The following is a 16,092-nucleotide window of genomic DNA, read 5'->3' on the forward strand; positions in this document are numbered from 1 at the left end:
CTGATCTAAAATGCAATGGAAAGAACCAATCAAGACATGTTATTGATTCATCGATAACACAACCCAGTGTTTCCTGATCAAGTGGCTCACACAGCTTGTGGGAAAACCAGGGCATGAAAAAGAAATAAGGACAATAACCAGGGACAGGCGTAACCCAAGTGGCTGAAAGAACAAGCTTCCCTGATTAGATCTAGCTTGATGTTCTGAACAACAGGGCATTGACCCCCAGCATACAGTACAACTACATCTCCGACTAGATGGGACAGCCAAAATTGTTAGCACCAGGGCCATTCCCAAGCTTTCCTACTTTTAACTCGTCTTTGAGAAACAGGTATGAAAAATATTCATCTGGTTTCAAAGTTGCTGTGTTGGTAGAAGGTAAATTCTCTTAAATTTGAATTTTAAAATTCTTGTAGGCAGAAGTAATGAAAGTACCATTGCTTGGGATCTGTTATCCAGAATGTTGGGGACCTGGGGCTTTCCGGATAATGGATCATTCTGTAAATTGAATCTTCATACCTTAAGTCTACTAGAAAATAATGTAAACATTAAATAAAACCAATAGGCAGATATTGCTTCCATTGAGGATTAATGATATATTAGTTTGTATCAAGTACAAGATACTATTTTATTAATACAGAGAAAAAAAATCTATTTTAAAATTTTTGATTATTTGGATAAAATGGAGGCGGCCTATCCACAATTCAGATCTTTCTTGATAACGGGTTTCTAGTTAATGAATCCTATACTTGTATTAGTATTATATCAGTATCTGTTGTTCATGGTTTGACTATTTTGATTAATACTGAGTGATCTCAATAACTGAAAAACAGTTAGCTCATTACTTAATTATCCTTTATCCTATATTTTTCAACTTAGTATGATATATTCTGTAGCTACATGGTAGCTGAGGATGAAACAACTAAACACACCTGCCAAACTTTTGCACAGGCATTTTCTGCTTTGCTTCTAGTTGACAGATTCCAGATGAAAGCAAGAAAAATGCCTCCTCCCACACCCCCAAATTTATTTTTTCGCTTGTTAAAAAGCCTGGGTCCTTTTTGGAACTGCTTCTGGAAGAGAACTCCATAACTTCAAAGTTGTGAAGCTAACAGGTCAATAAAAGCTGCAGATTCAGCTCCTCTGGACCGAGTCGGCCGGTGTGTGTGTGTGATGAACGTTCGGTTATCAGCAGGTTTGAAAATTCCATTGGACAATGATTACATTGGCATGTTGATACACTCCTTGCCAGACAGGTTCCACAGTACTTCCACAGTGTTCATTGGTCCCAAGCAGAGATTTCAGGCAGATATATGTATGGCCAGCCTGACTATAAAATCCTTATCAAGCCTTAAGGTCTAACTTCCTTTCTTCAAATCTTAGGGTACACTCTCCCATCTTCTATAAGGTTATGTTGGTAAAGAGGGCGTCTCATAGATTCATAAACATTTATCAAATATTCCAACTTACCAGTCACCACTTCTTTGTAAATAATCTCCACCTTGCCAGCTTTTCTTCTTTACTGATGTCCTCCATTCTCTTTGATCAATTTGTTGCCCATATTTTGGAATTTCTGTTTTAAATTACTGTGTAAAAGGGCCCGAACTACTGCATAGTCTGCCTCAGGCCTTATCAATACTTTATGAAGAGTGAAGAATGTCCTCCCCACCTTTAAGACTCAAAATGATCGATTCCAATGAATTTTGCTTGGGTAAGAGCACAGTCACTATAATACAATATGGCAGAGGTTCACAAAGTGTAAAGCTGGTTCTGGTGAAGGGTTCCAAAACGAAACAGTGTGAAGTATAACTATTGGATACAATTTGGGGTGAATGGAAGAATTTTAAGTATTTGTTATGAATTATAGACTGCCAAAAGATGGATGAAAGACAAAATGATTAAACTGCTGAACCACTGATAAAAAGTTCAGGAATGTGTGTACTACTGACTAGTCAGTAGTAAGCAGTATAGCAGTTTTTTGAACAAGGAGATTCCTTATCTATTAAAACAATATACCTTTCATGTTTGAAATATGAGATCCAAAAGGTTTAAAGTTGGCCAATGAACTATATATATATATATATATATATATATATATATATATATATATATATATACACAAAAATTAGACCCAGGTGCAACAAAAAATAGCTGCTTTATTCAACAAATCAAAAGAATAGGTGCACATGGAATTTATAGAAATATGTAAAATCCATATGTTATTGGTTACATTAAAAAAAAACTGGCCCGATGTGGCCAGTTCTTTTTAATGTAACCAATAAAATTTGGATATTTAATATTTCTATAAATCCCAGTGTGCACCTATTCTTTTGATTTGATATATATATATGAGCCATAAATATCTTGTAAATGATATCCTTATAAACAGTGCATAGTGATGTCATCGGTTCTGTCACATAACTCACTGAAACTTGTGTTTTATAATAAATAGTTGTTGTAAAATATGAGGATATTAAGTCACCTTGGAGTTCCATAACTTGTATTAAAGCAATCGACCTTCGGCCTCCTTGGTGACTTATCATAGCCTTGTGTTTTACAATAGGGGAATATTGTTCATTAAATATATATTATGGATCTGGTTGGTGCACCCCTAGGCTCACACACACATATACACCATGCTGCTGGCACAAACCTGCCTTACAGAACAGAGACCTTAGTGGGAGATTTGTCAAAATCTATGCCCAGTTAGCAGTGAAGACACGAGCCGTGGGCTTCGTGCCACCCCTAAAATTTTGTAACCTGGCCACAGTTCTTTGTGACCTTCCCACAACCGCATGTTGTCGGGAAGGTCACTGTAAAATCAGGCAACTGACATCATTCCAGAGCATGTTCTGTGAATCGGCAGAAAAGTACATGGGAAGCTTAGGGCAGCCATCAGGGGGGGAGAGTTGTAGGGGGCCCCGAGAGTAAGGGGGGCCCGGCCACGCCACACTTACTTGATTAGCTGGGCCCCCATCTTTGCGGTGGGCGCAGCCCAGGGGGCCCAGGAAATTTTGTCGTATGGGGCCCTGCGATTTCTGATGGCGGTCCTGGGGAAGCTACTGCGGCATCCGCTAGGCGGATGATCCAAGCTTTAAATTTTTGATGCACTGGTAGTATTTTAACTAACGTTAAAAAACGTTAACGTTAAAAAAACCCTACCCTACATCGACGCTCCTCCCCCAGCCTAAGTGTTCCCCCAGGCAAATGCCCCTAACGTTTTACTTACCCATCGGTGCAGATTCAGGCATCGGAATTCATGGGCGCCATCTTCTTTTCTTCAGAAATATTTGGAATGAGACCAGTGTGGCAGCACATGCACAGTTGGAGCAATTTTCTGTTTCGCGACAACTGCGCAAGTGCCGGTCTCATTCCGAATGGGCCTTTGGCCGGGGTCACACTTAGGGGTAGATTCATCAAAGAGTGAAGTTCCGCCACTAGAGTGAAATTCCGCAGCTCTCAATTAATTTCTATGGGAAAGTTCACCCTTTGATAAATACGCCTATAAAAATCCTATAGAAATGAATGGAGAGTGTCGGAATTTCACTCTAGTGGCGGAACTTCACTATTAACTTCACTATTAACTTCACTCTTTGATATATATACCCCTTAGGCTGGGGGAGGAGTGAGGGGGGTCTATGTATGGTGGGGGGTAGGGTTTTTTAATGTTAGAGTTCAATTCTCCTTTACACTTTTCACACTTTTCCTTTTGCTCCAGGGTTTTTACATTTTTACATGAATGACTGCCTGTGGGGAACGGGCTAAATGGGTAGCACGGAAAGGAGCATTGACGAAAAGTTACTGTGCACCCTCTATTTGGTCTTCACTCATTAATTGTACTGATGTACTTATTTATGAAATCGGTTCTGTTTTTGCACAAAAATCTTATACAGTAGAACCCCCATTTTACATTTTTCAGGGGACCGGGACAAAATTGTGTAAAATCTAGGAAAATGTGAAATTGGGCATTTTATATTGATAAGACTACAAAACAACTGTTAACTGTTATGGCAGTTAGTCAATTACAAAACCACTTCTCATCCTTCTCAGTCAATGATCCCCTTTTGGGAAATATCTATAGTAATAAGTCTATCAACTTGCAACATGATCATGACAAACTGGCAATCTGGGCAGCTAAGTGGCAAATGAGATTCAATGTTGATAAATGTAAAGTCATGCACCTGGGATGTAAAAATATCCACTTATACCCTTAATGGGACTGCACTAGGCAAATCCATTATGGAAAAGGACCTTGGAGTCCTTGTAGATGATAAACTTGGCTGTAGCAAGCAATGCCAGTCAGCAGCATCAAGGGCAAATAAGGTCTTGAGCTGTATTAAAAGGGGCATAGAGTCAAGGGAGGAGGGGGTCATTCTTCCACTGTATAGAGCACTTGTAAGGCCCCATCACTCAAACAGGACATTATTATATTAGAGAGGGTACAGAGAAGGGCAACTAAGCTGGTAAAAGGTATTGAAAATCTTAGCTATGAGGAAAGACTGGCCAAATTGGGGATGTTCACGCTGGAGAAGAGGTGCTTAAGGGGTGATATGATGACTATGTATAAATATATAAGGGGATCATATAATAATCTCTCTAATGCTTTATTTACCATTAGGTCTTTCCAGCTGACACAAGGTCACCCATTCCGATTAGAAGAAAAGAGGTTCCGCCTAAATATTCGGAAGGGGTTTTTACAGTGAGAGCCGTGAAGATGTGGAATTCTCTCCCTGAATCAGTTGTACAGGCTGATACATTAGATAGCTTTAAGAAGGGGTTGGATAGCTTTTTAGCAAGTGAGGGAATACAGGGTTATGGGAAATAGCTCATAGTCCAAGTTGATCCAGGGACTAGTCCGATTGCCATTTTGGAGTCAGGAAGGAATTTTTCCCCCTCTAAGGCAAATTGGAGAGGCTTCAGATGGGTTTTTTGCCTTCCTCTGGATCAACTGGCAGATAGGTAGTTAATTTAAAAAAATAAAATAAAAAAAAAAGGTTGAACTCGATGGACATGTGTCTTTTTTCAACCTTACTTACTATGTTACTATGGACTTGCTGTATTTTTCTTTTTCCTTGAAGGCGTTCACTGGTCATCCGACTGGCGTTCTCATTTCAGAATGTCCCTCACATATTTTTGGGAAATACTTTTCATATAGGAGCAGCGTATAATTAACTCTAGTTTTTGACTTGGGTTAAGAATCCCAGTGCAGATGTTTTGCTTTCTCATGAGCGCTTTTAACACCTATGACAGTGGGCCCCTTGTGCATTGTCTGTCTCTCTATAAGCTTCGTTGCCAGTGAAGAGGTTAAAGAGACCATGAAAGGACATTTCACAGCTGTGCTTTACATGGATCACACGTGGCACATGAAACTTAATTTGACACAAACAAGCTGTACTTGGAAGTAGACAAGTGTTGAATAACACAATTGGTCCTTCTTCCTTCCTCTGTTACACAGCCAACTTCTGCCCCTTCTTCCTCCATATCCTGGCAATGTTACAGTAAAGACAAAATTCCCCTCATCACAGTTGCATGTGAGAAATCCATCAGACTGTGACGCACACAAACATAATAGTATGGGAAGTGCACCTGATGGGCTGTCGGGGAACCTGAAGGAACCCAAACATATGGTCAGTGGGTATCTGGACAATAGTGGTCTGTTATTTACAGGATCTCCATCACCCAAGGTCCCATCGGCTCCAGGAACCAAATCACAGCTGTTTTCTATTACCACTTTAATAAAAGCAAAAAATAAATAATAATAATTACTGGTCGTTTAAAAGGGACAACAGCCTGTAAATTTGTAATTGGTCTTCGTTGGCAAAACAAAAAGTAAATGGGCCTAACAGCAAAATAATTTTAGGGCCCGTCTAATTTTTGAGAATGTAATTTTCTCTAACATATATGGAAATTGTCCATCAGTCAGTGCCCCAATGGGCCCATTGTACTTCCTGGGCCCACAGTAGTCACAGGGCCTGGTTCATCTATAGTTACATCCAGGGGCGTAACTATAGAGGAAGCAGACCCTGCGGCTGCAGGGGGGCCCAGGAGGTATAGGGGCCCCATGAGGCCCTAATTCATATACAATTTCAATAAATATTGTAGAAACAAGTCAACCTCTAAACATTTTGGGGGCCTGAAAAATAATTTGCTGTGGGGCCCAGTGATTTCTAGTTACGCCACTGGTTACATCCCTGAATACAGGGCGTTTTGCAATCCTGTGTGCTTTTGTATCTGGTGAAACCACCACAAGCAGATTGGGACAGCAGAACCTTCCATTGAGTCTTATATGTCTTCACACTAATATTTAAAGGCAAAGTTTACCTAAAACACAATGCTTAGCATCTTTTAGATACAAGTAACTGAATGTAGTCTTTTGTACCGCATATAAAACAATCTTATTTGGTTCCTTGTATGAGAGACACTGTAAACTATATTTTTTGGTTGTATTGATATTTCATTATTATTATTACTGGACATTATTTATATAACACCAGCATAGGCTCTTGCTCCTTGCTAAACACAATGGCCCTAGCAATCAAAGAACAGAGCTGCAGAATCAATAGCTAAAAAATTCAGAAACCACAAAAAATGAAAATGACTTTTGGATATCACTGTTTTTAACATGCAAAAAAGTTCATCTAAGGCTAGAGCCAGTCGATGCGGAGCTCGGCCTGCTGCTGCTCTACTGCTCCATGTGCCTGCACTCGAAAACATTGCCTCAGCTGTGGTGCAGATAGGCACTGTGGATTTGAACAGAACCAAAACACAAGATTTTGCATTTCGCAACGAAATCCTCCGCCTGTGCTCGAGCTGAGGCAATGTATTAAAGGAGAAGAAAAGTCATTTAGCACTTGGGGGGTGCCAAATGTTAGGCACCCCCAAGTGATTGTATTGACTTACCTGAAACCCCGGGTCGGTGCTCCTATCACAGAAAACTGCACCGGCCTGGGGTTCTGTTAAGTGCAGGATGACTTTCCTTCTCCTTTAAGGTGGCAGCAGAACAGCAGCAAAGGAGCGGATTCTCGGAATGCATTTCTCTGCAGGCTGAGATCTGCAACGTCTGGCCCTCCCTATGGCTATGTGCACACAGGCTGAAGGCTCCGGTTGTTGTCAGTCTGCATATTTCTGCAGGCTAAGAGAAGCAGATCTGCTCAGTGTTCCTGCTCCTTTGACTTGAATCCGATCAGCCTGTGTGTGCTCACACACAGTCAGGCCCGGATTTGTGGTGAGGCCACAAAGACCCGGGCATAGGGCAGCAGAATTTCAGGGACGGCATTCTGCCTAGCCACATGCAATTACAAGCACTGGAGACTGGGTGCGGGAGATATGATCTCCCACATGTCTCCAGTGCCAGTCCACCGGACGATTTCTGCATCTGCACGCAATCGGAAGTGGGCAGGTAGGAGACGGGGAAGATGAAGCGGAAGAAAATGGGAGGAGGAGACGGGGGAACAGGGCTGGCCTTTAGGCGCCTGAATAGTAAGTCCGGCCCTGCACACAGGGGAGCTGAAGCGGAGGTCAGCTAGTGTTGCCACCTGGCCGGTATTTTACCACCTAGCCGGCCAGCCAATAGCGCGTCACGGTCCCGCCCCCTTTATCATCACGGCCCCGCCCTTTTAACACCACCCCCTCCACCTGCCGGTATAGATTATTTTAAAAGGTGGCAACCCTAAGGTCAGCCCAAATATGCAAAAGGGCTGACCTCAGCTTCAGCTCAACTCTGTGTGAGAGCACATAGACTGATCAAATTCAAATCAATGGAGCAGGGGCACTGAGCTGATCTGCTTCTCTGAGCCTGCAAAAATACACAGGCTGACAAAAGCCATAGCCTTCAGCCTGTGTGCCCATAGCCTAAACATACATACAAACATCTGTCATACAAAGTACATTTTTGTGCAGATCTTAGTTGATTAATAACCCCCACTGTGTCCTTCAAATTATACCATAGCAGTACTCTAATAATTTATTTACATAAAATAGTACCCCCTGATTTAAGCCCCCACACACTGGTCCCCCGCAGTCACAAACCAAATTTACCGGCTCCATTGAAATGCATAGAATCGCCACCTGTAGTCCTCGGATATCAATGAAAGCAACAGATCAGGGAGTATGGCAGGGAGCATTGCTTGGGGGCAACAGGCTGGAACAGGGGTGGGGCCAGGGCATGACAGGTGTGGCCATGATGCCCCCACATCACTTTCGATCCAAGCTGGCATCTCTATATATGTGCTGCTGTATATGAAACATTTTATAGAGACAATGTTCAGGAGAGTCGTTTCCATTTGTTTTTATAGGTTACTAGACCTGGTGCTAATTTTAAATCCTTTATTACTTACCCACAATACTTACCTACTATTACTTACCCACATGTCTGTTTATCTTTTAGATAAGCAGTTCTTTGTTGGATCCTCCACAAATAAACCAAATGAAAATGTCTCAGGTATATTGGAAAATTGTTTAGATGTCATTGTTTTAAATGACATTCTCAGAGCTGTGCAAAGTACAAAAAAATGGTGTAATCTGCAAATTGCCAAACTTGCAAGTCATTTGGAAGGGCAAATTAGAGAGTGGCAGGAGGCACAGGCCACAATAGGAACCTGTACTTACTGCTTGCCCTATGACAATTGGTAAGGACAGGGCTCACCTGCACTTCTTCCTTCCTTGCACCGGATTTTCTGCTCCTCATTCAGGGCACAAGTGCTTGTGAGCACCGAGGGGTGTGCTTTTGCACCCCAAAGCACTCTAGCACTTGCTTGCTGGGGATCAGTAAATGACCCCTATTATCTATCATTATGCAAAGAGAAGTTTTTGGGTGGTGGATCAATTCCCCTATAAAATATATTTGTTTATCCTATGTGATATTTGACTGTATAAAATAACTTTCTATTTCCTAGTGATTGTTTAGTCTGCATTGTGTTTTGTCAAACTTGTGTACTGGATATGGGGCCCTGGTTGTCATAAGTAGTTAGTGGATGAGTTTTTTCATGTGCAGTGTCATGCACGGTCTCTCACACAGTGTCACGCAATGCTGCTTACAATCTCAGTCAGTGCTTGCCAACAAACAAACAAAACAGCCAAAGTCTCTGTGCCAACCAGCGGGCACGTCACTGGGCATTACTAGGCCTTCCGTACTGAGCTTTGCAGCAATAACTAAAATCCCAGAGATCATGGACTCGCCTACACAAATCAGTTTTGTTGGTCAGTCTGTATTTTAATAAACTTCACGTGTTATTTTACACAGCTTTAATCCAATCTAAATAAATCAGACCCAGACATTACTTCTGATTCTCTAATATCCAGTTGTTGTTATAGGGCTTAACAATATTTCTATTTTGCAAAACCTGAATTTACTGATACAGACTACAGGAATAGGATCTATTATGCAGAATGCATGGGACCCGGGGGTTAAAAATCATTTATACATACAGGTATGGGATTTTTTTTTACCCGGAAACATGTTATGCAGAAAGCTCCAAATTCCAAAAAGGCCATCTCCCATAGACTCCATTTTATGCAAATAAATCAAATTTTTAATGATTTCCTTTTTCTATGTAATAATAAAACAGTACCTTGTACTTGGTCCCAACTAAGATATAATTAATCCTTATTGGAAGCAAAACCAGCCTATTGGGTTTATTTAATGTTTAGATGATTGTCTAGTAGACTAAAGGTAACTTAAGATCCGAAAGCCCCAGGTCCTGACCATTCTGCATAACAATAAACCCAATAAGATTGTTTTGCCACCAATATGGATTCATTTAGATTAGTTGGGATAAAGTACAAGGAATTGATTTATTATTCCAGAGGAAAAGGGAAGGTGTTAGAATGCATTTTTACATCCTCTTCCTATAAAAAAGTTTTGTCTCTGTATAATGTTTGCAGATCCAAATTAACATTTATTATGTTTAGAAAGTGTAATGTTTAAATAAATAGTTATTATATCACTTGTGCAATGAATTAGATAATAATTATTTCTTCCCCAATGATAATTATTTCTTCCCCAATGATAATTATTTCTTCCCCAATGATATTAAAGGGGTTGTTCACCTTTAAATTAACTTTTTGTATTATGTAGATAGATAGTGATATTCTGCTTCAATTTGCAATTGGATTTAATTTTTTATTATTTATGGTTTTTGAGTTATTTAGCTTTTATTCAGTAACTCGCCATATTGCAATTTCAGCAATCTGGTTGCTAGCGTCAAATTTATCATAGCAACCATGCATTGATTTGAATAATCGCCAGGGCGACTTCGGAAATCAAAGCGCCGCGAGTGCATTAGTGCAGGCGATTCTTCATTCAAGCAGGCGGAAGGAAGATGGAAGGCAGTTTGAGGAGATTGTCACTCCCGCAGAAGGGGCAATTAGTTGCCAGGCGATTAAATCTCCCCGAATCTGCCTGTCTGCCCCAACCCTAAAGCTGGCCATAGATGTTGAGATTTTTAAAAGATCAGATCCTGATCGTGAGACCACGATCTTCTCAGAACGATCGTACGATCGTACGAATCTACCATCAACTAAAAAGACCAATTTACCAGGAAAACAAAGGGGAGCTGCCTGCTTGGCCCTGCAAACATAGAGAGATTGCACTGGGACCGACAAAGATTTTTTGACCTGGCCGATCAATTTCCCGACAGATGTCGGACGAAAAATCGTAAGATGTACGATCGTTCGAATACCACTAACTGCACGATAATTTCGAAGGATCGGCAAGAAGAATCGTCGCGTCTATGGGGACCTTTAGAGTTAACTTAATGTTGAGCCACCCTTTTAACATCAAAAAATTGAAGTTTTTGGAGTTATCATCTCAGATATAATGATGCACAATTTTCTGAGATGGCCAGGTTGTAGTTTAGCCACTAAACTAAAAGAATTCTGCATCATTTTAGTGAATTAGGATCTCTGAGGTTATGAAGCTTTTAGATGCACCTTAAAAGCCTTTGTATCATTGGGGGGGGGCATGGAGGCTATCTGGGCTATATAGGCATCCTCCGGAGCTGTGTATTAATAGTGTCCACACTCCAGTTGGCCATAACTATGGGGAGGGGGTGCCTTTTACAAGCACTATGCCTCCCATACTGGAAAAGAGCTCCTGGTTTGGGTTGCCATATTTTGTGACACACATGCACAGAATGCCAGCACATTATGTACATGATGTAGGAGCGGTGGACGCACACACGCATACACACACACACACACCCCCCTGGTGTTACATCACATGCATGTGCATAATGAGCGAGCTACCTCCCAATGCAGGTGGTTTAGAGTTCACTTTGCTCAATTGTTTCAAAATGAGATTGCTTCCCCCAGTTGGAGTGCATGCCCTATTAGCCCCCATCTCCAATGAGATGCACTTCCAGCCCTTACGTTATTGAAATGAAATGGTTATATATGGTAATATCCATTCTTTTGAGAAGGTTGCCAAAAGAGCAAATCTTCACTGTTTTGAGCACCAATGTGCTGGATCAAATTGAAATTAAATTTTTCAAAATCGGGATCATAATGGAGGCGTGGGAACCCATTGGAAGAAGATTTTACCAATGCGCTGATCCAACATGATTTCCTAATCTGCCAAATTTTTGTTCAGATATTGGCCTGGCAGGACATTGGTAAGGCTCAGGTCCAGATAGGGATGCAAAATAGGCCCTGGCATTTCAAGTATTAAAAAGCCCAAATAGCCCCTACCAGCCCTGTCTATTGCATCTTACAGCAGCCCTGCTACCATCTGTCAAAACTCCAAATCAACATATTGCCAATAAGATGCCAATTTGATCTGAAGAGGGAGAGTGGGAACTTAAAGTGGCCATACACATGATTTGGGTCCTTTAGAATGATTCGGCAACTTATCTGCAGTGTATGAGGCCCTCCAACTGGCCTCCCAGATCGATATCTGGCAAAAAATCGGGTTTAATTTTCCCACCTGATCAAGGACAGCATTTGTTGGTTGATGCAGTCCTCATCCTGCCGGTTGGTATCCCCGTCGTAAATCAATCACCTAACTTTTGGTGGTCATATTGGGGAGAAGATCAACTCGACTTGCCAAATTATTTATTTATTAACATGTAGATATAGAGCGCCAACATATTGCGCAGCACTGATATTACAGTGTATGGTCAGCATCATTATCATCACACATCAGCCTGTGTATGACCACCAGGGCTGTAACTAGGGGTAGGCAGAAGAAGCACATGCCCAGGGCACAAATTTGGAGGGACACTAGGCACAGTACCTCTTCTGCCACCTTCTCCTAGGTCGGAACCCCTGCGGTAGCAATTCCTCTATTCCTGGTTGCATGCGATCCTTGCATGTGAGCGCACGCATCTTTGACGCCCGCACTCCTCTTTACATGCATACATGAGTAAAGGGCACATGGACGGCCTGGTCACCTAGGGTGCCTAACCAACTTGGCCCTGCACTGATGACAACCTTTAGTTCACACTCAAAACCTGCATTTTGCATTTGTTTGGTTTGGGCCCACACATTGGAAGAATTTAGTTGCATGTGACCAAACTAATATCTATCTTTTGACAAAAGTGCCAGAAATGTAAATTCAATGTACCTTTTCTATTAAATTGACTAGAACTAGTGCTTTATTGTGAATCAGAGGTAACTAGAGAACACATGGCCCAGAGCAGTGCACTGCTATTGATTTTAGTATGGAATTGGCTCTGTTTTGCCCACCACATCACCCGAACTGTACTGTGTGCTTTGTTAGAAAAATAGAATTATATTATCTCTATGTGTCAGGCTGATGCAGCCACACTTGCCTTAATTTCAGTTATATAGTAATGCCCGCTCTTAGTATGGTCTGTGCAACTGGTCAGATTATGTGAAAACTGGTTGCTGGGAATAAGAGATAACCTGTGGCCCTGTCAGTTTGAGTTCCCACTATTGGCTGTTTGCTTTTGTGCATAATAGCATGCCTTCCTGGCGCTGTGGGCCCATGTGATGCATGAACCTTTGTTACAAGAGAGTATTTGTCTGTTGGGAGCCATTCACCAGAAAAGCAAATAATGTCCCAGAATCACAGCAAACTTCAAATTTCTAAATCCAGTCCTGTGGCCATGACCCATATCTCTCTCTCTGCCTGCAAATGCACAGAGGGAATGGCTATTTGTGCTGCAGGGGCCAAATTCATGAATGTTTGCAGTTATGAGCAGGGTGGGCAGAATCATTCTACTGCTCATGGCAGAATTGTATGGGTGACAATAGATCTGCAGCTGATGAGTCCACCTTCAAAGAACTTATGTGCTAAAGATCTGGAAGCCCAGAATGAAAGTCAGTTAGAATGAAATTGGGGAGTATGCCTATATACATTCCTAGACACCTCTCAAAGCTCAGCTTTTGAGGTCAGTTAGGGTAACATACCAGGGTAAACAATAGTTTACTTTCCTACATATTCGTGGAGCAATGGTTTGTATAATAGTATTGGCACCCAAGGCAAAAACGTATTGGCAGCAAGCCCTACCTTCTGCCCCGCCTAGTGTTGCCACAGTTTTTGGAAAAAAATACCGGCCTTCCTATATATTTAGATTTTTTCCCTATTAATAACATAGGGGTCAAGTATCATTTTTACCGATCGGGTCTGTAAAATACTGGCCACGTGGCAACCCTAGTCCCCCACCACTTGGTGCTCACATCAAACCACCCACCACTGCCGCAGCTTGTTCTGCAAACCCCCATCCTCCTAGACTCTAGGGCCTAGAGCTTTCTTCTGTCACTTCCCTGCTCCTGTCCACTCCCTCCCTGTCCAATTGCGCCTTACTCCCACCCTTTGTGTCCAAGTCTTTGGCTTCACGTTTCTACCCCGTACTTCCACAGCAGTGTTTTCATACATCTTGTTTGTAGTTGATTGTGCCCTCCCAACTGTGTCCAAGGCATGGACCTCATCTTACTATCCCCAGTTCCTGCCCTGGCTCACATAGCAGTGTTTTATACATCTTGTTTAGAGTTGATCATCTGCCCTACCAACTGCATCTAAGGCATGGACCTCATCTTCTTACTTGTAGTTCCAGCCCTGGCTCCCATAGCAGTGTTTTCATACATATGCACCCAACCAATTGCATCCAGAGCATTGACCTCATCTTACTACCCATAGTTCAGTCCCTGGCTCACATAGCAGTGTTTTCTAGTTGATTGTGCATCCCCCCCAAATGCGTCCAAGGCATGGACCTCATCTTACTATTCCTAATTCCAGCCCTGGCTCACATAGAAGTGTTTTTATACATCTTGTTTTGAGTTAAGGGCAATGACAGTTGGACCTTAATGGAGAACTGAAAAACTCTGAAAACCACTGCAACCACTATGAATTAGGCCATAACCAACAGACAGAGCCGGATTTGCATAGTGGACGTCCCTAGACCCCCTGGCGTTCATCGCCCCCATCCCTTTCCCATGTGCACATGCACAAATTTTCATCATCTGGTCCAGAACACTGGGCATTGGCGCACGGAAAATTTTGAAAACATTTTGCATCGCTTGCGCATCCCCAGTGCTTCCGAACCAACCAATGTGGTTACCGCCCCCTAAAATCCTTATGCCCTAGGCCCGGGCCTTTGTGGCCTTTCCACAAATCTGGGCTTGCCGACAAAAATGTTACACAAGCTTCTTGGAACAAGTTAACCATTTGCAGATGCCAACCCAATCTAAACGGAACCAGATGACTCCCAAAAATTTGGGGTGAGTTGACATGTCTTCATTTGTCTCCCTCAATGTGACATCAGAGGAGAGATTTTCATGAGAGAACCTCATATCACCACTAATTATAAGTATTACCAACAAGTCATATTTTTGTGAATGAGGCAGGTAGGCAGCCTAATGGCAGTACTAGTGTACAGTATGGCCACAGGCCCTAGTGAATGTATATCAGAGTAATGTAAACAAAGTTGCAGTTAAGACCAGGGCACAAAAAGTGTTGGCTCTGCTGCTCACAGGCTGAGAGAAGTTCCATCAATCTATACTGAAAAGTGCAGCTTACACTTGCATGCTGGCACACACAGTGGAGTGGAGGTCGGGTTGAAAATGTGAGAGCAGGCATTTTCAGACTGACCTCCGATCAAGCAGAGGCAGAAGGTGGTTTTTCAGTGCAAATGGAGCTGGAGGACAGAGCATATCTGCTTCTCTCAGCCATAGTCCTTTTACTGACAAATTATTTCCTTCTCTATTAAATCTGAAATTTACACTTTTTAAGATGGCAATTGCTCCTGCGTCTGCCCATTAGTGAATGAGCACTCCAGCCATCCATAGTGACACATTCACGAAGCGAAGCACATCTGCTCAGTGCCTCTGTTCCATTGATTTAAATTCAATCAGCCTGCATGCGGTCACACACAGGCTGCGGTAAGCCCAAATACTGTCCTCAGCTTAACCGCACACAGGCTTCAATTTAATGGAGCAGAGGCACTGAGCAGATCTGCTTCTCTCAGCTTGCAGAAATACATAGACTGACAACAGCCACTGACAACAGCCTGTGTGCCCATAGCCAGAGCCTTATACACAGACACATAATACAAACTAATATGTCTATCTCTCATGAAGCACACGTCTCCTTTATGACAATTGCTGCAAGGTGTAAAGTGCCAAAAAGGGCACAGCGCTGCATACAGAGAGGGTGACATTTGGGTGTACCCTGGAACACCCCTAGCTAGCACCTCCTTAAAATACTCAAACTAGGCAGTACAGGGGGATTCAAGGACCATTGAACTTTATAGTTGCCTTTTGCTAATGGAAGATGTGAAGTGCTGTCCTCCCTTGTGCTCCACAGTGCTGCTTTCTGCATCTACTGTGTTATGTGGGTAGTGAATGGCAATCTCATACATGTAGTCTCATAGATGGATAGATGATAGATAGATAGATAGATAGATAGATAGATAGATAGATAGATAGATAGATAGATAGATAGATAGATGCAGGGGCTTAACTACAGACGGAGCAGACCCTTCGGCTGCAGGGGGACCCAGGAGGTGTAGGGGGCCCCATGAGGTACAAATTAATGAGCAATCATAACATATTTTGGTAAAACAAGACAACTTCTGTATATGTTGGGGGCCCTAAAATTAATTTGCTGTAGGGTCCAGTAACATCTAGTTACGT

Source organism: Xenopus laevis, chromosome 4L (genome assembly GCF_017654675.1).
Source record: "Xenopus laevis strain J_2021 chromosome 4L, Xenopus_laevis_v10.1, whole genome shotgun sequence".
Taxonomy (NCBI): domain Eukaryota; kingdom Metazoa; phylum Chordata; class Amphibia; order Anura; family Pipidae; genus Xenopus; species Xenopus laevis.